We start from the raw sequence: 24,600 nt of genomic DNA on the forward strand, positions 1-24,600 counted from the left end.
AAAGGAAATACCGTGTAAGAATGTCACTTTTCAATCTGATACAAAAAATAAAATTATAATTTTGATAATTGATGAGTGGGAAGGGGGATATCTTAATTATATTATAAATCTTTCTTTAAAGTATTAAAATATAAAAATATTTTTTTTATCAAATCCATAGCTTAAAACATTTTTTAAAAGTCAATGAAAAAAAAGGAAGTTTTAATCATTTTTATTTAATGTTTCGAAAAATATTTTGAATTTGATCCTGACTAAGCTAATCCTTATCGAGAATTAAAATATCTTTACATTTGATAATGAAAAATTGACCAAGCTTGTATTTAAATAAATAATTTGGGGTTAATTATCGACTCAAAACAATACGAGATGGAAAGTTAAATAAATAATAATTTTAAAAATTCAAATTTCTTTGTTTAAAAAAAAAATCTAATCTAGATCCACAACCTTAAAAATTTAGATAAATATTGATAAAAGGTAATTTTTGAATTTAGACATGGACCTATCCATGATTTTCCTACACTAAGGTGGGAGGGGTTTATATAAACTTGTAACTTTAAAATGGTTCGGTTATTGCAATGAAGCATGTATTTCTTTAAAATTTTTAATTGCATCGCTTAGCAATTTTCTTATGTTTATATACAAATTTATTAAGATTATTTTGTAGGATAAATCCTAGTTTTTCTATCATAATATTTGCATCCCGTTTACCCAGGAATATGAAATGGAACGCTTTCGGATACTTTTCGAGAGATTCCGAGAACTTTCCGAAACGCGAAAAATAATAATAATTTATAATTGATGGCTCATAAATATTCGCTTTTTCTTTATTTAATACCAGTTTTTTTCACATCACAAAACAATTTATTACCATTTTTAGAGTGTATATGATTAAGATTATTTAAAATTAAAATTCATTCTAGATAATTTGGTTATCAAAATAGTTAAATAAACTAAAGAGTGAGTAATATATATGAAGTAATTTAATCTTCCTCCAGGAACAGATAAGAACGTAACATTTTTTTAGACGGAGAAACTGGAAAATGCATTTATTCCGCGTCCAGTATAAAGTAAAGATTGACATATTTAATCATTTTAAAGTTGACTCACATTTGCCTAATTTGATTTTAGCTCCATTTGACATTTCCTGAATTATCTCTATCATATTATATAACTATGTTATATATTTTTTTAAAAAAGACGGATAAAGTTATTTTAATCATCATAAGAAGAATATTGAAATTAGTTGTTTTGATAAATATAATAAATTATTATGCAAGGGATAATATGTTAAATTAGAAACTAATATAGTTATTTAACAATAATATCAAACATTTTGTCTAATATATTATACGATTAATCTTAATAAATCATTCATAAACCTTTATACAAATAATAATTAGATGGAAAAATAAAATTAAACATTAATGAATTATTTATTAAATAATAAAAATATCATGATACTAACGCAAAGTGCCTCTTTATAGGGTTTCCAGCGTTTTGTAACTGATGTGCATTAATCTAAGAATAATTGTCATTCTTATTACCCGATCAGCTGAAATTTTTATATTTCAAAATACTAACTTTTATCACCATATATCATGGATATAGTGGTATTTTCTATGAATATCCCAACTTTTGGTATATGCCATTAAACTAGTTATATGCAAAGTATATACTGACTATACCTGTTGGGTTAGAAATCTTCTTTTGATTAGACTAAGCTAAATTGGCGATCTTTAAAATTTATAATAGTATATTCTAGTTTGGAAAACAGAACCCATTTTAAAATTTTAGGAACCCGTTCCCAAAAAAAAGCTTACAAGTAATTATTTAATATACATTTTAGAAGGTTTATATTATTTTTTTTAATTGCTTCTATGAAATGTGCTTATAATAAGCTAATTTTAAGCAAATTAACATCCAATTTTCATAAGCACTTTTTTTTTAACAGATAAACCTCTTATTTTTAAATTGTGAATACTTAATTTTTTCATCTCATTATCACAAAATCTATGTTAACTTATGTACTTCTTTTTGTTTTAATGCCTTACTTAGTGGCATAACTTTTATCTTTCATTTATTTTAATTTATACTCATACTTTTTTTCTATAAAATTTTTAAAAGCACTTTTCTAATGTTTTAACGCTCATTTTCGAACCATCTATAGCTGTCATGTTTATAATCAATAATTCGTTATATTATTTATTTTTTTATAGTTATTAGTAATGACATGTTTCATATTATATTTAGGGGGAGGGGGTTATATGGCATATGATTTATTCTTTTGCGATTAATTTTCTTAGTAAAATTTATGGGCTGAAACTAATTGTTGATATCTTACCTGCAACCTTAAAAAACGAAATTCTAATGTGGGGGTTGGATTTAATTTTAAATCCTACATTTTTTTTACCACAGTGGTAATACACCAGCGTAAACATTCTTATAAATTTCTAATCTTTATAAATTAAAATTTGGTCAATTTTTTTTTTAAATGTAAATATAATTCTTTAAATAAATTATTACCAGAGATATAATCGTAAAAAGAGGCATGCGGGGGGCACTGCGAGTCCTATCAGAAATTTTTAAAAAATTAGGGGTCACAGCAGGCCTCCTCTTAGTATTGTAAAAAGACTCATTTTGAGCCAATTTTTAAAAATGGCGAACTCAATATTTTCGCGAATAATGTTGCAAAAGCCTTTCCAAATTTTTTATGTAAATAATATTTTTTCTGCAATATATTTCAATTTTTATATAATTAATTAGCTATTTTATATAATATGAATAGAATGCATTTTAAATGAAATGCTTCGATATAAACTATTAAAAAAATTAATAAAAATTTTTAATCTGCCTCAGATTCTTAGAAAAACAAAAATTCACTTGGCTCATTTTAACGTGCACCCTATTTTTTTTTAGAATAATAGACTGCCCCTACCCGAAAATTTTAGAACTACCACACTGAATATGATAGGTAATGTGATTTACAAGGCATATATCTATTAAATTAATATACATTTTATAATTTCGTTAATAACTTGATAGTATTTCCATATAATCAGGTTATTATTAGAGAAAAAAAAATTAAAAAGTTATGTTAATATATTTTTTTAGGGGAATTATTCTATAATTTTTAAAAACTAATTATTCTACCGTTGTTAAAAGCCCGATTCTAGTCTATTTTTAAAAACGGCCCGATTATCTCATTCATATTTAGCGCAAATTAGCGGCGAGGAATATAAAAATAGAGTATATTTTGGATACTTCGCAACGTATTCGCGTTAAACTGTGGATGAGGGGTAAGATTATAACTAAAATAATATTGTATAAGCCCGGAGATTTCGCTCTTAGATGGCGGAACGCTTTGTACATCTATTTGCCAAGTCTCGAGTCTTGCATAATATTATTTTGGCTAAAACTTTAATCGAGCCCTTATTAAAAATCCACCCAAATCGGCCTTTATTAACAATGATAAATTATTCGAATACAAACATACATAGTAAATTTTTTGATTTTTACGAATACGAACTGTAAATTATTAACTTTTGTTAATATACTAATAATTCTTATTCTCTTTTGAATGAACCTATTTAGCCGTGACTAAATAGAGTTTAAATGTATATAAAATATAATGTTAGTTTGAATGGGGTTTTGATTTAATTTTAATAAAAAAATTAAACGAATTCCATTTGATTACTTTAAAAAACTAAGTAGGAAGAAGTAAGAAATAATCTTTATATTAGGTGTATATTATTTTATTTTATGGGTTTCATGGAAACCAGTATGTTTATTATGTAATAAAATTAGTTTTAGTGTTTTTAAACGGCTCGTTTTGAGCCGATTTTTAAAAACGGCTAGATCAACATTATAGCCAGGAAAATATTGCCTAAGTCTCAAAATTTTGATAATATATGTCTAGACCTTTGTTCCTTCTATGAGAAAAATCTTCAGGTTTGGGTAATATTTTTCTGGATGAAGTAATGAGTTAGTCGTCTTTAAAAATCTACTCAAAACGAGCCGTTTAACAATACTAAATAAAATAAATAAGTTAATATTATAACATATATCTCTCAAATATTTTTGTATAATATTAATATAAAATCTTGAATATAAGAGAAAATTTTTTTTTTATAAAACACTTTTGCATCCAGGAAAAAAATGTTTGGTACAAAACGTTATAAAAGATGAAATAAAGGTTATATTTTTTTTATCACATGTTATTTCAATTAATATTTTTAGAAAAAAAGAATGACATTAATTGGAAAAAATATATATTACAGTTTCATGTCACCATATAATAATTACAATACACGATGAATAGTGTCCTAGTTGCAAGTAATCAATCAACTTCAACTGTTAGAATCTTGCCATTTTAAAAACGTTATCAAAAAAATCATTTAATAAAAAATTGTAATATTAGATATGAATCCAAAAACTCTGCGGTATAGAAGAAGGGGGTAATAAGAATTCCCTTTCCACTTTATCTGTAGTTCCAGTCTTCAACAATCAAACCATCGAATACCGCCATTTCTTTTGTAATCTTCTGCTTTCCAACACCAATGCCTTTCTATTTTATCCAATATATTCTGGCTCTTTTTCTTAAACCATCTTAATTAGCTTTCACTTAGGTTATCCTAGATATCAACACTGTCCAAATCCTACCTGTTAACATTTTTTACGCTGATTATTCTTTTCAAATTTTCTCAACCATCTCCAATTTCATCAACTCATCTAGATTATCCAGCAACACCCAACTTAGAATTTTGTTTTCCCTTTTAATTCACATTTACTTCACACTTCAAAACCGAGCCCAAAAATATTACACATTTTACCCACCTCCAATTTCTAATTTTTTTCTTATAAACACTTTTTCTCTTCTCCCACTTAGTTGGAGATTCATTTTCTTTCGACCTTTTTTGCAACCATCTTCCTCTCCTTTCTGGCGCCAATAGTCAGGGTAATCTATAAGATTTTCTAGAAACATTTTTTTTATGATAATGTTAAAAGAAAATTTTTGTTTTTTAAATAAAAAGCAAAATTAAATGAATTTTTTTTGTAGGACATTTTTGATTAATTAAACTTTTTTATTCACAGATTTTGATTTCTGATAAATATTTTATGTAAATATATATTAATTTTTCCCATTTTTTTTTGATAGACTCTATTCTAACTAATGCAAGAAAGAGATGAAAACTAATCGAGAAAAAATATATTAAAAAAATGAAATAAGTTAAATTCCCTCTTATAACGTTTTTTTTACATAACATCATAGCGCCTAACAATTCTTGGGGAAAATATATTTAAATTACATAATTTATTTTATTTTTTTGTGTTAGCATTAAATAATTTGTCAAAGGCTAGGCTAGAATTCTTGATAAATTAGAAGCAATACAATGGATAAAAAAATTTCCCTCCCAAATAAACGTTTGCTTTATTAACAAATACTAAATAATCTGTTATTAAGCTTTGACAAAAAAATGTAAATTATTTTTTTTTATGAATATTTTATAATATTTTAAATAAGTCTGAAAGGGGAAATGTTTTTCTTTTTCATAAATTTTTAATTTTTCTATAAATATGGTTAGCAATGTATCCTGGAGTACTGTGCGGTTTTTTAAGAGTTCGACGCTAATGGGTAGCGGATGGCGTTTACCGGGCTTTGCTAGGACCTTATCATGCCAGCCTTAATTTTTTAAAATTTTTATTCCGACTTAATGTTAATAAATGGCTTGACTCAATATTTTAACCAGAAAAGTATTGTCTAAGAAGGGCCGTAGCCACTGGGAGGGGGCAGGATCTCCCTATAAAAAATTAAATTGTACTTATTTTAATGATAATTATTTTATTTAATAGTTCAATCACAATATTATTATTATTATATAACCAGTTATTTAAAACAGCGGTGAATATTTTAGAATTATGAAGAAACAATCATTTATTAATTCCTATTTCAAGTTCAACAAATGTAAAACCAATGATAATCTCTAGAAACTACTAGTATTACTACAACCGAAATTCCTGCAACTGATTAGGCTCGTAGTAAGTATAAATTTCTATTATGTTTTGTTACTTAGTGATGATTTAGTTGAACCTGACTTATATGAGCTAAAATTAATCTCTACAGGGTTGGCAATACCTATATATTGTCAAAAAAGTCCTCTAATAATTCAAGTTTAATTCAAATCCAGGTTTCCTTGGCCAGAATGAACCAAAGCAAATCAAATCAAACAATTACTTGGAAAAAGATAGCTATGGAAGGTTAAGATTATTCTAAAAATAGAAGTCGAGACTGGTTGGAGTATAGTGTAGAAGCCGACGCTGCTTTTTGTTTTACATGTAGGAAATACTTGTGTAGCCCAAGTGATGAATTTGGACAAAAGGGATTCAGAAATTGGAAAAATGCGTTAGCTGCAAATGAGGGATTGCTAAAACATGAAAGCTAACTATTTATAAAAATATAAAAATTAAAAAATATTCAAAATTCAATAATTTTATATTTCAAGCCAATCGTTACATACCTTTTTTTATCGCAGAAAATTTTTAATATAACAAACGAAAACCGCGAATCCATATTTTTTAAACAAAAACTTCAACTAGAAATTTTTAAACATAATTGTACTTGTTTTTTAGGAACATATTCATTATTAAATTAAGCATTAAGCTCTTTTTAGAGCCTTCGATACTTATATATATATATATTTTTTTTAGTAATTTTATATTATAAATAGTTATTATAATTTATGAATATGAAACATGAAAGCTCAAAAGCTCATATATTCAATAACAATTTGGCATGATATAAATATAAATATGGATAACAACAATTTTGGTAAGCCAACAAATTAACCGTAATTGTTACTATTTTAAATCAATATTTGATTCGATGCTATTTCTTAGCATACAGGAGCTATCTTTTAGGACTAATTCAACAAAAATTACGGATGCTGCAAGTGATAAAAACTTAATTTATTCTTCTGGATTATTTATAGCAATGTTTTCATACACCCTCCAATAAGATCCTTAATTAAATAAAATTATGAAATTTATACCCAAAAATGCCAAATATAATCACCCCAGATTCAAAACGAAGTAATATCTTTTATGGAAGATGTGGTATTTGAATATATTTCAGATAAATATAACAAAGAAAGATGCCTTTCTTTTGTCTTAAAGCTGATGAGACAAAAAATCAGATTGTGAAAACCTGAGCATAATTATTCGTTATATTTTTTCTGGAAAAGTCCAACAAAATTTAATAGGGATTATTAATTTATAATGTTCTGCTTAAAGCATTACTTTGTATTTTGAAGAACTTAATGAGTTAAATATTAATTCAACGACGAATATAATAAACCAGACATATGATGGTGTAAACGTTATGTCTGGCCGAAAAGGAGAAATGCAAACCCTACTTCAAAAAAAAATTAATAAAAAAGTTCATTTTATACATTGCTACAACTACGTGCTTCAAAATTGGTATAATAATATTGTTATCATTTCTATTTTTTAATTTATCCAATGCATATAATTATTTTAGGCGTTTTAACTTATCCTGTATATGTACAAGCCATACTCTTAAAAGACTTTTGGACCAAAGATAAACTAGTCATTTAGAAACATCTCGCATTTATAAGAATTATGAGGCTATTGGTGAATTATTATTTTACTTTTCTAATAGACTCTTAATTTAGGTGCGTCCACTCATTATTCAGTCGAAGTCCCTGGTTTTTTATCTCAATGCGTTAATATAAATTACGTTATATTAGCCATTATAATTTATGAGATATTAATACAATAGATCCACTAAATGAGTATCTAAAGTCAGTAGATATTAATCTAGTGGATGCTAAAAATTGTATTGATTCCACCTATATATTATAAATAAAAGAAGCGATAATTCTTTTGATTTGATTAGAATTAAGGCTGAAAAACGTTTAGCAAAATTTAATCTCACTCCACAAAAATCATCAAGGGTACTTAAAACTCCTATAAATTTTTAAAATTTTTTGGTCGAGACCAAATTACAATTTGATTGTGAAAAAGACTCCTATTAAAGTTCTTTTTAAAGGAATTATTATAAAATTATTGATTACTTTGTTGATTTTTAGATAGATTTATGTAGATGATTATAATCTTCTATCATGTTTTATACATTGTCCCCCTTTGACCCTGATTATTTTATATCAGATAAAATGGCCCCATTAGTATCATTATTAAACATGGTAACTTTACATCATGAAGAAAATAGCTAAAGGATTATTAGCTGCAGAAGGTAAAGAAATGCTCAAAAAATATCCTAAATATTATGTATAAAAAAGAAAATCATTGTGCATTTAAAGAATTGTATAAATGCTACTCAGCAGGCATCATCATTGGGGTATCAGCAGTTTTTTGTGAGGTCTCGTTCTCTACACAAAAGAGAGTTCTATCAAACACGAGAGTCGATGAAAGATCAACGTAAGCAAAATTAAGTATTGATCGCTTATGAAAAAAAATTAACATAAAATTTATCCTTTAATTCATTTATGTTAAAATTTAAAAATAAAAATTGTCGCTTTATATTATAGTATTATTTTGTATATTCATATTATAGTATAATTTTTATATTCATATTACATTAATAAATTTTTAATAAAAATAACCAAATATTTTCTATGAATGCTTAATTATTTGTTTTATTTTTAAAAATATAGTGGCCCATCCAAGTAAGCAGCTGCCCCCCCCTAGCATAAAATTCCTGGTTACGGCCCTATGTCTGAACATCAAAATTTTGTAAATAGATGACCAAACATCAGTGCAGCCTGTTGTAATATTCACTTATTTAAGTTTCTTACAACTTGCCAACAGTTCTTATATTATCTTCTATTTCAATTTTGATTTTTACAGTTACTTCAATCTTGCTTTTTACATATCATATGAGCAAAATCTTTAGGCATGCAAAATATTTTTTTCCTGGATAAAATATTGAGTTATCCCTTTTTATAAATCGGCTCGAATCGAGCCTTTTAACAACAATATTCCGACAGGTCAAATTGAACTTTAGTAATCAAATTTTCCTCATATTTTACTTATTATTTTTAACAATTTTAGATTTTAATTTTCTTAATATTTGCCATCGAACCCCAAAAAATATTGATCAAGTTATCAATTTTACATCTAAGTGTATTGGCGAAACTGAATAAATGTTCAGGATTGAGAAATACTTATCTATTTTTTTGAAAATCAAAATAATATCCTGATTTTTTAATAGAAAAAAGAAGCTTTCTTTCTTTCCTTTATTTATTTAAATTATTATTATTGTAAACCTTTTTATTTAGCAACATGAAGCTATAAAACTTTGGTTTTGGCAAATATAGTACACTCACGATTTTTAAATATTTTCTGCTAGATTAATTATTTTTAGTTCAATTTGAGTGAGGGGGTGGCCCCTAGATAAAATTCTTAATTTTATGGGCAGATTTTTTTGATGGATAAAAAATAATTGAGCATTATTTCCCCGATCATTTAGGGCCTACAAAAACAGGTCTGATGCAGACACAATAATCAGATACTATTTATCCCTATAAATATAAAGTTAAAAATTAAATCTCTATTTTTTGTAAATTTAATCTTCAATCTATTTGTTGGATGGCCAAGTGCTAACTGGCTATATATAAACTAGAATTTAACAATTTTTATCTTGTAGGAATTTGAAGCTAGTTATCAGTAAGTGAAGTTTAATTTTTCAATGATTAATTATGAACTTATAAAGAAAGACAAAGAAGTAAATTTTCGGTTCTTGAGTTTTCACATTCATTTATCTTTATTAAATTATTCGAATTCTGTATATTTATTCTCATTTTTTTGTTACCATTTATCATTATCAAATATTTTATGTCTTTTATCAAAACTTTTCATTAAAGTTTGTAAAAGATTCTTCACAATTTTTGCCCAAAGATGCTGTTTTACTTTAATTCCGAAATTAATTTAAAGAAACTTTAGCAATCCTGTTATTTAAAAAAAAATTTTGTTTTAGCTATGCCCACTATTTCACGGAACCAGAACTAATATATTTTTGAGGTTAACACTTTGTGTAATATTATCCAACGTTAATATTGACTAAGATCTTCGGGTGTGGTGGAAGATGAAAGCGACGTTCAGCTGATGAGAAGGGAGGGTAAACTTCCATTGGAGCGGATTTTGGCTGGTACTTCCAATCTTAATCTATGGTGAATATTAACTTTTTGGGGTCTAGAAAAAAATATTCTTTACTTATTTTATAAATATTTTAGAGTATATAAATTTAAAAATAGTATATATAAGATTTCAAACTCTCATATCATAAATTAATGGAATAATACAATGATTGATAATTAAGGACCAAAATATTTTATAAAAGGTTATTTAAATAGATATCGTTTTGTTACAGACATTTTTATAAATATAGAATTTTCCGGTGTAAAAATGATTAGAAACTCAGTCTTCTTTTTTTTTACAATTTTTATCGTTGTAAGTAATGTTGTTAAATGGCTGCTAACTCAATATTTTAGCCAGAAAAATATTGCTTAAGTCTCAAGATTTTATTAATAGATGTTCAAGATGCCATCTGTGAGCTAAGTCCTAAGGCTTCTAATATTTTTCTCGATAAAATATTGAGTTTGACATTTTTAAAAATCGGCTCATAACGAGCCGTTTAACAACACTATAAAATATTATAGATACCAATCAAGTAATATATCATTTCAAGATTAATTTTATATATATATAACTCACCTCATTGTCATTCTCATTTGTCATAACGAGATTTACATTGTCCATTTATGTGTATAATTGAAAAGAAATGTTATATCAATAATATTATATTAGTGCTGCATATAAGATACTTTGGACCATTAAAGTTAATGAGCCATAATTTCAAAATTAAATATATTGCTTATATTTGACAGGTTAAATTTTTCTCTTATTAGAAATTCTTTATTCGTTAAATATTGAGAAATTTTATTATTGTTTTTAGAAATTATTCAAAAATCGCATCGAGTAACACAACATTCCTATTCTTAACGATTCGAATGTTCAATCTTAATAGGTTCTAATATAAATTGAGGCTAAGTTTTGCAAATGGTAGTGTTGTTAAACGGCTCGTTTAGAGCCGATTTTTTAAAAAGGCTGACTCAATTTTTTAGCCAGAGATTTAATATATGTCTAGACCTTTGTTCCTTCTATGAGAAAAATCTTCGGGCTTGCGTAATATTTTTCTGGATTAAATATTGAGTTAAGCCGTTTAACAACACTTGCAAATGGGTTTAAAAAAATATATTAATTTTATAATAAATTTATTTAAAATATTTTGACAAACATAAAAACTTTAAATAAATTATCGATAGTTTTAAATAAAAAAAAAGAAGATATTTCTAAGAACTTTGTTTTAAAACCGATAAAAATCTGAAAATTATTTCGGATGACGAACATATTTAATTAATTGAATCTGTGATTTTATGCGTGAAATATTCGTAAAAAATTTTTTTGCTTTTTTTGACAAATGCTTTTTCTTTTCTTCTATCCATGTAAAATATATTTGATGAAATTTATATCTATCTCATAAAAAATATATATTATATGATTTATTTTTATAATAATTTTTTTTAGGTCATGATTTGTGTTTAAATGATTTTATAAGCAATCAAATCTCATTTTAAAAAAAGTGATATTCTTCCTAAAGGCCGGTGCGGGCCAGTCCGAATCGCGAAAAATATTTTTAAGGTCAGGACGAAAGTTAGCAAATTTTTCTATCAGCTTAGAATTAGGAAAATTAAGGTCTCTTTCTTTCAAATGAAAAATTATTATGGGCCGGGTTGTAACAATTTGTGTAAATTAATTTTACAAGCTCAGCAAAAAACAAAAATAAACCCCGATAAAATAATTTCAAGTACCTACCTTTAATTCTTCCATGCTCCCAGGAGTCCCCGAATTGGGAGGAAGCCTTATAATACCAAAATCGTTTCGATAAATTAATTCAGCGTAAAAAAGATAATTATGTGATTTTATTTGTGAGAGGGGTTCAGGCTGATGTTTAATCACCGAAGAAGAAAAAAACAGGAATTATTTTTTTTTCCTAGTTTGAAGTTTGTAGGTCTCTTTATTGTCTGGTTACAGCCGTTACCAAATAAATTAATTTTTTCTTCTCTTTTTCCCCAGTAGAAATAGAGGATTCTTTGTGGTGACAAGTAGTGTCGTTAAAAAGCCTTGGGTCGATTTTTTCAAAATGGCCCGTTTATGATTTTAGCTAAAATAATATCAGGTAAGCATCGAGATTTGTCAAATAGAAGCACTTTTGCCACTTATGAGCAAAGTCATTGGGCTTATTATAATTATTTTGGTTATAATCTTAATAGGGCCGTTTTTTAAAATCGACCTATCGGAATTTTGTAGTGACAAGAGCAAGATCTATAATACTTACCTCGACTGTCGATTTATTCATTAAACTGCATTTTGAAGCGTCACTGAATAAAGATAAGCTGTCAGCGCCATTTTGGCTCTCCCGTGAGAATTTTTATAAATGCGTGATATTTAATATAAATTATTTACATATGGAAAAAACCAAAATGGCGTCACTATTTAATTCGTATTTATACACATTTAAATGAATAAATCGTCGCTCTAGGTAGTATTGAATTAGACAAAATATATCTTTGTACTAGACGGCAAACCAAATTTTATTAAACTATTTTAGTACTCCATATATGGTAACCCTTCTAACCTTATCCGAACCTCATACAAGAGATTGGTTAGGAAACTGTTCTTGGGGGGGGGGGGGTCAAACCAAGGTCATGCTGCATCTCAATCCAAATCTCCAATCCTTTGAGTTTGATTCACGTATGTCATTCTCGATAAAAAAAAAAGATATAATTATATAATTCAGTCATATATATTAAATAGATATTAGCTCTTGACTTAAGATAACAATTGTTATCTCTAGTCATGGCCAATATTGTTAATGATAATATGATATAATAAATAAAAATTTTAAAGAAAAATTTCTATTACCGAAACGATACAAATTTATCATCAAACTTAAATATTTAAAATGATATTTACAGTTAATTTTTTTTAAATTAATTAAATTTAAGGCAAAAATTTAATAAATAATTTTATAAAAAATACCTATCAACCCCTGTATTTTCCAGTAGGGCTTGTTACAATTACCTAAACAGTCAATTTGTGCATTAACTGAATAAACCAGGCAATACACATATTACTGATTACGTGTTGACAGTAAAAGATAACGTCGTAATAGTTTAGCAAATCTAGATTTTTTTAAAAAAACTTTAAAACTTAAATCCCGAAATTGTATTCCAACTAGTGTTGTTAAACGGCTCGTTTTGAGCCGATTTTTAAAAACGTCTAACTCAATATTTTAACCAGAAAAATATTGTTTAAGCCTCAAAATTTTGATAATATATGTCTAGACTTCTGTGCCTTCTATGAACAAAATCTTCAGACTTGGGTAATATTTTTCTGAGTGAAGTATTGAGTTAGCCGTTTTTAAAATCGGCTCAAAACGAGCCGTTTAATAACACTAATTCCAACATATTTAGAAACCGGACAATAAGGTAAACTTTTGTTATACCCATAATTTATAGTTTTCGTAATAAATAAATAAATAAAATTTTCAAGTTGGAATTATCTGAAATTAATAGATAAAACTCCGGTAAAATTAAGTTTTTTAAAATTACTACGCGCGCTCTGTATGATTTAAGTTTTTTTAAATTTACTAAAATCCGAATTATTTTAATTCCTACGACATATCTACTATAAATAAAATTCATGCAAAATATTTTTTAAAAAGATATATAAGAAATATTTCTAAAAAAATTTTGAAAATTTTTTGCCGGCTCAGCCCGAACCCCAAATTTTTTTAAAAAGTTTTGCCGGCCCGGCCCGAATTTATTTAAATATAGAAATTATAAAAGATATATGTTATATGACATCTATTTTCTATTAGAATCAAATATTTCTATTTTACATAAAAAATTTAACATAAAATTGATAAATTTAAGATATATTTCAAAAAAATTCAAGGCCCGACCCGACCCGGCCCGAACTCGTTCGGATCGGGTACGGGCCAGACATACTTTTTCAGATCTCTGAATGAAACTGTACTAAAAAAATTAGATTAACAATGCCCTATCCCTATTTTAAAATTCGCTTTCCATTATTGCCTTTCCAAGCTTTAAATCTTTTCCATGCATTTTATAAATTTTATTTAAAAATTGTGCCTTGTCATTTTGAATAATCTTAATTCAATCAATTTTTATTTTATAATATATAGCCTGGTCTTGAAAATGATTTATTATTTTATTTATATATAATGAACAATAATATTTATGACCTTTACATTAGATAATGCTTAAAATTAATTTTTTATTTTTTGGTCAACCTACTTTCTTGGTATAAATATTTACACTTGTATAATTAGAAATATAACTTTAAATAAAATTTTATAACATTCTAAATAATTGTAAAAAAATAAATGTTTAAAATATTTAAAATGCTAAATCAGAGTTATGCTTATTTAAATATATAAAATAAATTCTGAATAATTTAAATATTTAATAGACCATAAAATCGTCATTCTATAACATTTTGAGACTTTATTATTATTATACTATAAGAAAATAAAAATTACTCAAAACAATTATATTTTAACTAATTAGAAAATTTCAATTTTAGTTGTATATTGTGATTTTGATTAATCTAAGACAATTTAAAAACCATTTTTTAAAAATAATAATAGATTTTTTTTTTAGAAAAATGGTTAACCTTTTTAAAAAAAATTCATTAACATCTCCTCCACACATAAAATTTTAATATTATGTCATAAGGACGAATGCAATTTACATATAAATTATTATATAATGTAAATAAGGAATATATTATCATTGTAGGTTTAAGAAATTTATGATTGATAATATAGACATATTTTTACATATATTTTTCTTCTTCGGTTCTGATATAATAGAATAATGTGTTTTTAAATTTCTTTACAAATATTTTCTGAGCAGGCCAATAAATCCGTTTTTTTATAAAAGAAAACCGTAAAGGTTAGAGCCAAGTAATAGAAATATGCATAGTGTATTGTGAATTCAGTCCAATTTTACATCTTTAGAGATAAGGCGTTCTTCTTTCAAGTGGATCTTTAAAATATAAAATCTTGAATGAATAAACAAAATAAGGTGTGGGAGAATGTAAAATGAGGACTCTTATTCTAGGAAGCTCCTAGAATTTTTAATTCAATTCTCTTATCTAAGGTGTTCGTAATCTTATTCTGACTAGATTACGTTTCTTTTTATCTTTTCTTCTCAAGTAATAAGATTTCTATAATTTATCGTAATAATCATATTATTAATTTCTCTATGTTACATCTCATCTTACTAAACTTTTACTTTAATAAAGAATTGTATATTAAAAAAAACAAATAAAATTTCTCGTATTATTTTAATCTTTAAATAAAACATTCTTAAAAATCTCATTTATCCTAATTAACTTTACTAAATTCAGTTATAAGCTTAAAAAATTAACTTTATATAAATAAATGTATAAAAATTTTTCTTCCATATATTATAAAATAAAATGAAAATCCTTTTCAGAATAATGTTTTGCACTTATATGGCACATTTGTTTATGTTAAATAAATGTCATAAATATTCAATGTTAGGATATTTTATATAAATATCAGAACATTATAATTAAATCATTTCTTATAAATTAAGAGATTTTATTCATACGGAAGAATATTTGTATATGTATAACTTATATATAGATATATTTTTATAAATTAATGCCTAATTGAAAGACTTTTAACATATATTTATCAATATCCACCACAAAGAATAGAAAACATGATTGGATAAAAGGCTGGAGGGTATCAAGCCTCCCTAATGCAGACTTTGCCTTAATATTTTAGAATTTACTTTAACATTTGACAATCAAATGTTGCACTTAAATTTTAAGACGAACATCTTATAGTTATATCTTTATATATTCAAGATATATTTCAAAATAAAACAAAATGTTTTACATTTTTATCTTTTACATACCATTTCTTCTGCCTAAAAAACTGTTTAGAGCATTTCATCTATTTCTTTTTTTTAGTATTTATTAATATTTTGAATTGAAATTTCATTCCTCTATTCCTCTTCTTTATAAATTTTCCAAATTAAAAGAAATGTTTTACAAAAAATTCAAATAATTGGGGGGGGGGGGGAATAAATCAATCATTTGGCGGGTATTTTATTCTGCGCCGAGTATGGATTGAGTCGAATTCGCTTATTTCTAGCCAATACCCGACTATAAGGACTTTCCGGGTGAATTTATACAAAAACTGTCAACTGTCTTTGCCGCTTCATATTATATTAAGCCCTTGAACTACCGACAGCTGGGGAGAAATATATTTATTTTATTGTCGAATCTTTCGTACACTTTTCTAAGGAATTCTATTATGGTTGGGTATTGGCTAAAAATTGGCTAATTCGATTCAATCAACTAGGGGTGTACCGATACCACTTTTTAGAGGCCGATCCGATCCGATATTCCAGATCTCTCGCAATTTAAAAATTTTGCCAAAGCAACCTTGGGTGAAATTCTTACAATAAATATAAATTTCGTTAAAATATATGTGCCATATCTATTTTAAAATATGATATTCTCTATTTTTTCTTAATAAAATAAAACTTCAAATTATTAATTTATTCTTAATTTTTTTCCACTCCTTTGACATGAGAGATTGGACAAGACATGATCCAGAACATAATCGCATAAAAATGGCATTAAATTTTTAAGCAAATAAAAAAAAGTTTACTTTAAATTCCTTTTATTATTACTATCAAATAAAATTAAATTAATATTAACATATCAAATATAAAATAAAACATTATTTTATAAAAACGGAGGTGGGACTACAGTTTCCCAAAAAACATCTCTTCCCTTGGACATATGCCAAGCGGAACTTTAAAATTCTTAAAAAATATAGGCGATAAGATAAGAGCCCTTACATCAGAACCAAAAGAATACTATTTTTTAAAACAAAATCTACAAATAACTATTTTAAAATATAAATATTCATGATTTTTGGGAACTTGTAATCCCACCTCCGTTATTATAAAATAATGTTTTATTTTATTTTATATTTGATATATTAATTTTAATATAATTTTATTTGATAGTAGTAATAAAAGGAATTTAAAGCAAATAAAATAAATATTTTGTATAATATATAAAAAAAAATTCTCAATTTTTACTCATTTTTTAACAAGACCGCTGTGATCAACAATTTGTATTTTTTATAAAGAAAAAGTCAAATAATTTATAGAAGGATGTTCCAAAATTTATACATCTACCATTTTTTAAAGGTATAATATGGATATCAAAATAGGGTGGAAAAAACACATTCCCTACCGACATTTGATGAGCTTTTTTAATGATTCGTTTACCATATTTTTAATTCAAAGATTTTCCTTATTCACATATTTTTACTGGGGTGATTTTAATGATGGATAATTTTTCTGAGCCTAATATGGTCAATTTTAGTCTTAAATTAAGATCACACATAATTTCGAAAATAAGCTACTTGTGGGAGAACATTTTCTTTTAAATATCAAAATTATCTAATAATTATTTCGCGAATTATATTTTAAAAAGAGTTTCGGAACCCATTTGGAAATCTTTCAATTTAAACCATTTTTTGTTTAAATTTGATCTGATTATACCTGAAATATATTCCAGTATGCATATAATAACTACCATGTCAACTTAGTACAATTTGGCCATTTAATTTTCAACAATTCATGAATTATATTATTATATTAATTTTTTGTATGAATTTTTTGTTCTTATTATAAATTTAAATAAAAAAAATACACAGATGTATGAAGGGAAATGTTTAAAATATTTAGATAGTTGATATACTTCACATATTCTTAAAACATTTCCGCTGAATCCCCCCATATGACATTATACCTATATATATAGCTGCTAAATATATATTATATATAAGGAACGCGATATACCCCCCTTCCCTGTCGAGTGTCATGGGAGAGAAGTTTATTCCGTGTAAATCTCTAATAAATTTTTAAATTATTCCTACTAAATTAATACTCTCAGATAGTGGTGTAAAACGACTAACCCAATATTTTACCCAAGAATATTAGGCAAGCTTGGAGATTTTGCTCATATATGGTAAAAATATTCGGACATCTATTAACGGAATTTCGTGGCTTGTGTCAATTTTTTATTGGGTTAACCGTTTTTAGAAATCTAGCCATTTTTCAACACTACTCCCAGAAAATCAAAATTTACATAAATTTACCAGTATCATCTATCTTTATACAATAATAATAATAATAATGTATTCGCTTTTCTCGTTGTTTGAGATCAAGGACAAACATGATTATAAATTAGTGGCATTTACCTAAAGTAAATTCAAAAATCGCAATTTTTTAGAAAAAAACTTCTTTATATCAAACTAAAATCTTGATATATATTTTATTTAAATTGCGTATTTAATAAATCGTGTTTACGAATAAGTTTTGCATTTAAAAGAGGATCATATGAAGATTATGGCTTAAAAAAAATGTTTATTAAAATCTTTCATTTTTTAAATAATCCTTAATATTTTATTATTATTTTTGATAATTAGGTATAGAGGATTTATTTTAGTCATAACTATAAATATTCGGTTAAAAAAATAAATTTTATGATCTCATTATCGTTATTTAAAATTTTCGGTTTTTTCCTTTTTTTTTAGTAAATATAAATATAATAATAGAGTTAGAGTTAGAGTTAGAGATTACATATTTATAAATCGAAGTTTTCCTTTTTATTTTGTGCATTAAGCTTTTTATTTATTTACATGGGATAGTTTTTCAGTGAACAAAATTTTAAAGAAGAGAAATTAAACCAAAAAATTATGAAAATATAATATAATTGTTTTTAATAGGGATATTTTGGTTATTATTTACAATTTTTAAAAAATCTAAATATTTAACGGTTCCCGTTTTAAATCGCTAAAAATTGGGAATCTCGCTTATATCTCCTAGAAAATTTTTAAAGTAAATTTGAAATTGATATATTAATTAGATGCTAGGGAAGTAAACACTTGTATTTTAAGTTGAGCTTTTAGAAATATTATTAAAAATCGGGGAATATCAAACATATACCCAATTTGATTCCAAAATTAGCGTCAAATTGGGGGCAATAATAAGATTTCCTCTATTTTTAGTAATTTTTTTTAAAAAAAACTCAACTTAAATATAAATGTTTACTTTCCTAACATCTATCAATATTAATTTCAAATTTACTTTAAAAAAATTTTTCTTGGAGATATAGGCGAAATTTCCAATTTTTAACGAATTTTTGTTTTAGCGATTTAGAACCCATACCTATTTAACTGCAGATCCGGTAACTTTAAATATAAAATAAAGGCGCTTAGTAAGAATTATAAATTTTTAAAACTTTAAGAAAAAGTCTCTGTTTTTTAAAAATTTTTCAAAAAATTAATAATACTTAGGTAAATCTTTGTTTTGATGAGAGCTCATTTAAATTTTCTAATAAATTTTTTTATTTGAAAAATATTATGTTGTCACAGAAAGAATTCTCATCATACATATACGAAAACAAGAAGGAATCACATATAAGAGGTTTATAGCGCAAAAATCTTGAGGCCCTTTACAATTTTTATTATTTGAGGCTTCTTGTGATCCCCATGTATCTGCAAAATTTTGAATTTCGCCTTCCCAGGCTGCGAATATAGCGGGGGAGGTGTATGTTACTCCTCTGGAGTGTGATGTAGTTTTGCTATTTTCATAATTAATGATGTTATTAAAATATGCTTTGTTAGCGAAAGCTTTATTGACAGAGTCTAATGTTTAGTAGACTTTCAAGAGAAATAACTTTGTATTTTAAACTAAATTATTATTAACATCTTATTAATCAGTTATTTATAAAAAAATGTAACATATAGCTTGAAACCAATTTTGGTAACTGTAATGAATAATGAACATCCAATCATAACGTTATTTTTATTTTTCCCCTTCATTCTAAACCCAATTTTGTTTTTATATAATATTTTCAATTTCAAGGAAAATGTAATCCAGCTATTTATCTAATAGACCTCTTAGCGTTAGTGATTTTATTTGAGGAGAATTTTAAAAAAATCTTGCCTTTTTAATGCAATCAATAGATATCCCCCCTTTTCTCGATAAAATTCTTGCTCCTATACTCAATAAAATTCTATCAATTTTGACCCTCTTCTCAAATTTTTAACTTTTAAAAAACTTTTTAACCTGAACCTTTGTTAATTTTAATTTAAAACATCCTTATAGTTCTCTACCTAATTCAATCTAACTTAATTCCATTTCTTATTTCCGCTTGTTTAAATTTCTCTTCTACAACAAACTGCTCAATTTTTTTATTGATCTAATTTTTTGGCCCTTATTAATTATTTTTTTTCGAGAAACAATTAATAGATCTCATTTAGTCCACGGTTATCCTTATTATATATGGACTATTTAAGAAAAATTACTTTATATTCTAAAAAATTTAAAAATTTAATTATACATTTTTTTTTTAATTTTAAAATTTTTATGGCCGTCTATATAATGTAAGTTTTACAAAAAAAGAAATTAAAACACCAATAAAAATCCAAGGCGCATACTCACTTCAATAGCAATTAATCGGTAGTCTTTCATATATATAAAATTTGAAAACAATAAAATTTTTAATAAATTTCGTTTTTATTTTCATGATAAAATTTTTTTATGCTACGCTTTCCGTAATAGGTTATCAAATTTTAGTTCTAATAAAATGCTAGATAAAATTTATATATTTTTTTTTATAATGAAATTTATAATAAGTCTTTTTTTTTTAAAAAAAAAATCACAATTAATTTTCTATTTCTACTAAATCATCATGACATGACAACTTGTCTATTTTGATATGTCAATAAGTGAGATATTACTGACATTTATTAATTCAGAATCATTAACTTTCAAAATTTGTGACAAAAAACCGGAAATCGATCTCCTATTTTTAGGGAAATCAGAACCTGAGCTGCTATTTTTTATGAAACCGAACCCTTTTTTAAATTTCTGGTAACTCGAACTGGCAATTGTCCTAACAAAAGTATGCAACTAATTGATATGCTAATTAAAAAAATTTGTTTGAATTCATTTTAGAGGTTTATTTAGTGTTGTTAAAAGGCTCTTTTTGAGTCGATTTTTAAAAACGGCTAAACATTTTAGCCAGAAAAATATTGCCTAAGCCATACTAGATGTTTAAACCTTAGGACCATATATGAGAAAAATCTTCAGGTTTGCATAATGTTTATCTGGATAAAATATTGAGTTAGCCGTTTTTAAAAATCGGCTCAAATGGAGCCGTTTAACAACATTTTATTTTATATTTTTTTTAATTCATCACTTATTGACAAGTTTGTAACTGGACCCAGACCTGGAACCGATGGAACCATGTCAGATATAAGAACGTCAATCAGAAGGATCTCTTTAAAAAAAATTGGTACAGGAGCCAAAATTTTACTAGACAACGACCTGGAGATATATCGTAGGAAAATATGGATGTGAAGTTGGACTTCTATTTCGGAATTTTGGAAAATATTTTCGGTAAAACCGTGTATTTAAAACACGGGAAAAATGTGGCAATACTGTCCCCAGTACTGTATGGTGTAGATATTAATCAATCATACATATAAAATGTATGCACTTTAAAACCTATATTGATATATGTCCTCGATTTAAGAGATTAAAAATCATAAATTATTTAGTATCATAACTAAAAAGGAAAAAAAACGCATCTACTTTATGGTTATTAATTATTGTGTTATTTTAATGTAATATAATTAAGATATTTTTATTCTCATAATCTACTTTAAAAAAAAATTTAGTCAAAGATTTGTATATTTTCTTATAAATTTTTTTGAAGTTATTTATGAATAATAATTTATGTAAGATGGCATTTTTCAAAATTATATAACGCAACCTTCTGTATAGTTTTATAAATCAAATATAAATGATGTATATATTTGTATCAAACTTAAAATAATGGATATGTTTTTTATTGATTAATATTAAATTAAAGTTAAAAATATAAGATAAGATATCTTATCCTCAACCTTATAGGAGTATCCAAGGAGAGGGGGGGGGGTGAAGATTGTGAGTGAAAGAACCCCCCCCCCTGACCAAAATTTTAAATATATAAAATTCAAATACAAAACTAAAAAAAAATATTTTGAGAAAACATTTCTCATGTTTATAATATGCCAAAGTTATAAAATAATAAGTAATGTAACATGCTGAACGTTGTTTCTTTTATTTTAGACAAATTTAAACGATATTTCATTTTTATGACCTATGTTCATTTATTTTTGTAAAAGTTAAAATTTGATTTTTTAAAAAAAAAGATCTCGGTGGCTTATACCTATTTCCTTTAAATATTTTTTAGCATCCTTTCCTTTTTCACAAGTGTCTATTTTAAATATGTTTTATATTTTATAATTACGTTTTTGGCTTATAAATTATTTTATAGATAGACAAAATCATTCGGCTTCAGCTTTCGTATCATTGCCGTGGCTAATTACAATAAATCTTTCCAAAGCAAACAGGAAAGTTTTCCTTCAATTCTTTTGAATTAATGAGATTTAAGAAATTTGTAGAGCACACAGATACAAATATTATGGAAAAAAAAATAGAACCAATAGTACAGAAAAGATATTGATATTTTGCACAAAAAATCAAATGGTGAAGATATGATGCAGCAATTATTTATTGGAATCGATTTAAGTATGAAGGAGGTGGGCATCATACTTTTTCTGCAATAATATCCTAGAGTCATCCATTTTATCTGGTGATTAAAAAAAAAGAGGAAACCTTTCGCCAAAATACCCCGTTTTATAAAATTGATTATTAAAATCAATTGAAAAAAATGGTATGAATATCTGATCAAAGATAAAATATCAAATTCGAGTAAACGATAGAGCTACATCAATACACAGAGGGTTATCAATGGTAAATCGATAAAAAATATAATATCAATCACGTGTAATAATTCACTGGAATATTATTGTTCACACCGGATAATAGAATTAGAATTTCAAAAGAAGAAATTGATAAAGTTTTTTTAAAATTTGCTGTAATATCTGCTGCTGTGGATCGTTAACATTATCAAGGGGTTAGAGGAATGCTAAAAATCGCTATACACACGCACTCAGTGATTAATTTCTTATTTAGTTTAAATTTAAGAATATTGTTATCGTTCGTTATTATAATCGATTTGAAATAAACAATATAATTAAAAAAAATAATAAATTATTTTACATAGAAAATGTGGAATTAATCTTGTTTCTTGAGAAGGCGTGTTAATTTTAGACAAAACAAAAATTAAATTATTTAATAGATAAATGATTAGTTTTGAAATGTACAGCGGTATAAAAAAAGTGGTTAATATAAGAACGGTATTCATTATAAGATCACTACTATAAGGATAGACACTATGGCATTGTTATTCTAAGAAAATGATAACTTTATAAAAAGTTGATCACTATTATAAAATAGCATGGTATCTAAGATTTTATTTCGCGGAAAAGGGGAGTTGATACCTCCTTAAATACCTTGGGCTTGCTATTATTATGAGATAATCACTTAATAGAAGTTATCACCATAAGGAGGTTATCTAGATGTCTGCAATGGGCGGGTTTTTACCCTAAAGCCCATGCCCATTGTTTAAAATCTTTTGGCCCGCCTGTCCACACTCACCCGTAGAATGTGCGGGTGTGGGCGTATGAGATAAAAACCAGCCCATGAAGACATCTAATTATTATATAATTGTATAAATTGTATCCCAAAACTAAATACAATTAATTTAAAATTATTAGATTATCGTGATCACTATGAGTGTCATCACAAGAATATTGTCACTAAAAAGATGTAGTATCGCTAAATAGGCTCATTACTCATTAGGTATTATGATTAATAACATAAAGAAAATAAAATTATATTGGTAACAACAAAAATGGATGATTTTCATAATTTACCAAAAAATATATATTATTTAAAAAATGTCCCTTTTTTATTAACAAATTATATTTTTTATTAGTCTAATTTTATTTTTTAACTGATCACAAAATGATTATAGTCCAACTCAAAGAAACTGCAGTTGTAACCGCTGATTCATTTAAATTTCTATTCATTTATTTATAATCACACGACCTGTCAAGTTTGACGGATTATTAATATAGGATTAAATTATATTTTTTTAAAAAACCAATTTAAACCCAAACCCATATATCCTAAACCTTTAAATAACCCTACTAACCCATATCTCTCTACATTTAATCCTACTTTTTTACCAGGGTTTCGAACCTAACCCGAAGCAGAAAACCCAGGTTTTTAGAGAAAAATCGGAACCCGAACTGAAACCGGGAATTTATTTAAACCCGGGTTCAACCGAGTTCAGTGTATTGTTTAAAATAATATATTAAGATATTTGTATAATTTTAATATTTTAATATTGATAATTTAATTGAGATTATATAATAATTTCAAATTTCCAATTAAG

The 24,600-nt window shown here is 25.8% G+C and overlaps 1 protein-coding gene across 5 annotated transcripts in view; it reads left to right on the top strand.

Annotated features, from left to right (window-relative positions):
• Nucleotides 1–24,600, top strand: part of LOC135925307 (neuronal acetylcholine receptor subunit alpha-10-like) — a 45,827-nt gene that overhangs the window by 6,895 nt on the left and 14,332 nt on the right. The window contains exon 1 of one of the 5 annotated variants that reach the window (XM_065460566.1): nt 13,521–13,586. The exons of the other annotated variants lie outside the window; for them this stretch is intronic. The gene's annotated coding sequence lies outside the window, so the exon portion shown is untranslated. Of the gene's footprint in view, nt 1–13,520; nt 13,587–24,600 lie in introns of those variants that run through there. 5 annotated transcript variants of the gene reach the window in all.

The sequence above is a fragment of the Gordionus sp. m RMFG-2023 genome, chromosome 2 (assembly GCF_954871325.1).
Source record: "Gordionus sp. m RMFG-2023 chromosome 2, tfGorSpeb1-WG-v2, whole genome shotgun sequence".
Lineage (NCBI taxonomy): Eukaryota > Metazoa > Nematomorpha > Gordioida > Chordodea > Parachordodidae > Gordionus > Gordionus sp. m RMFG-2023.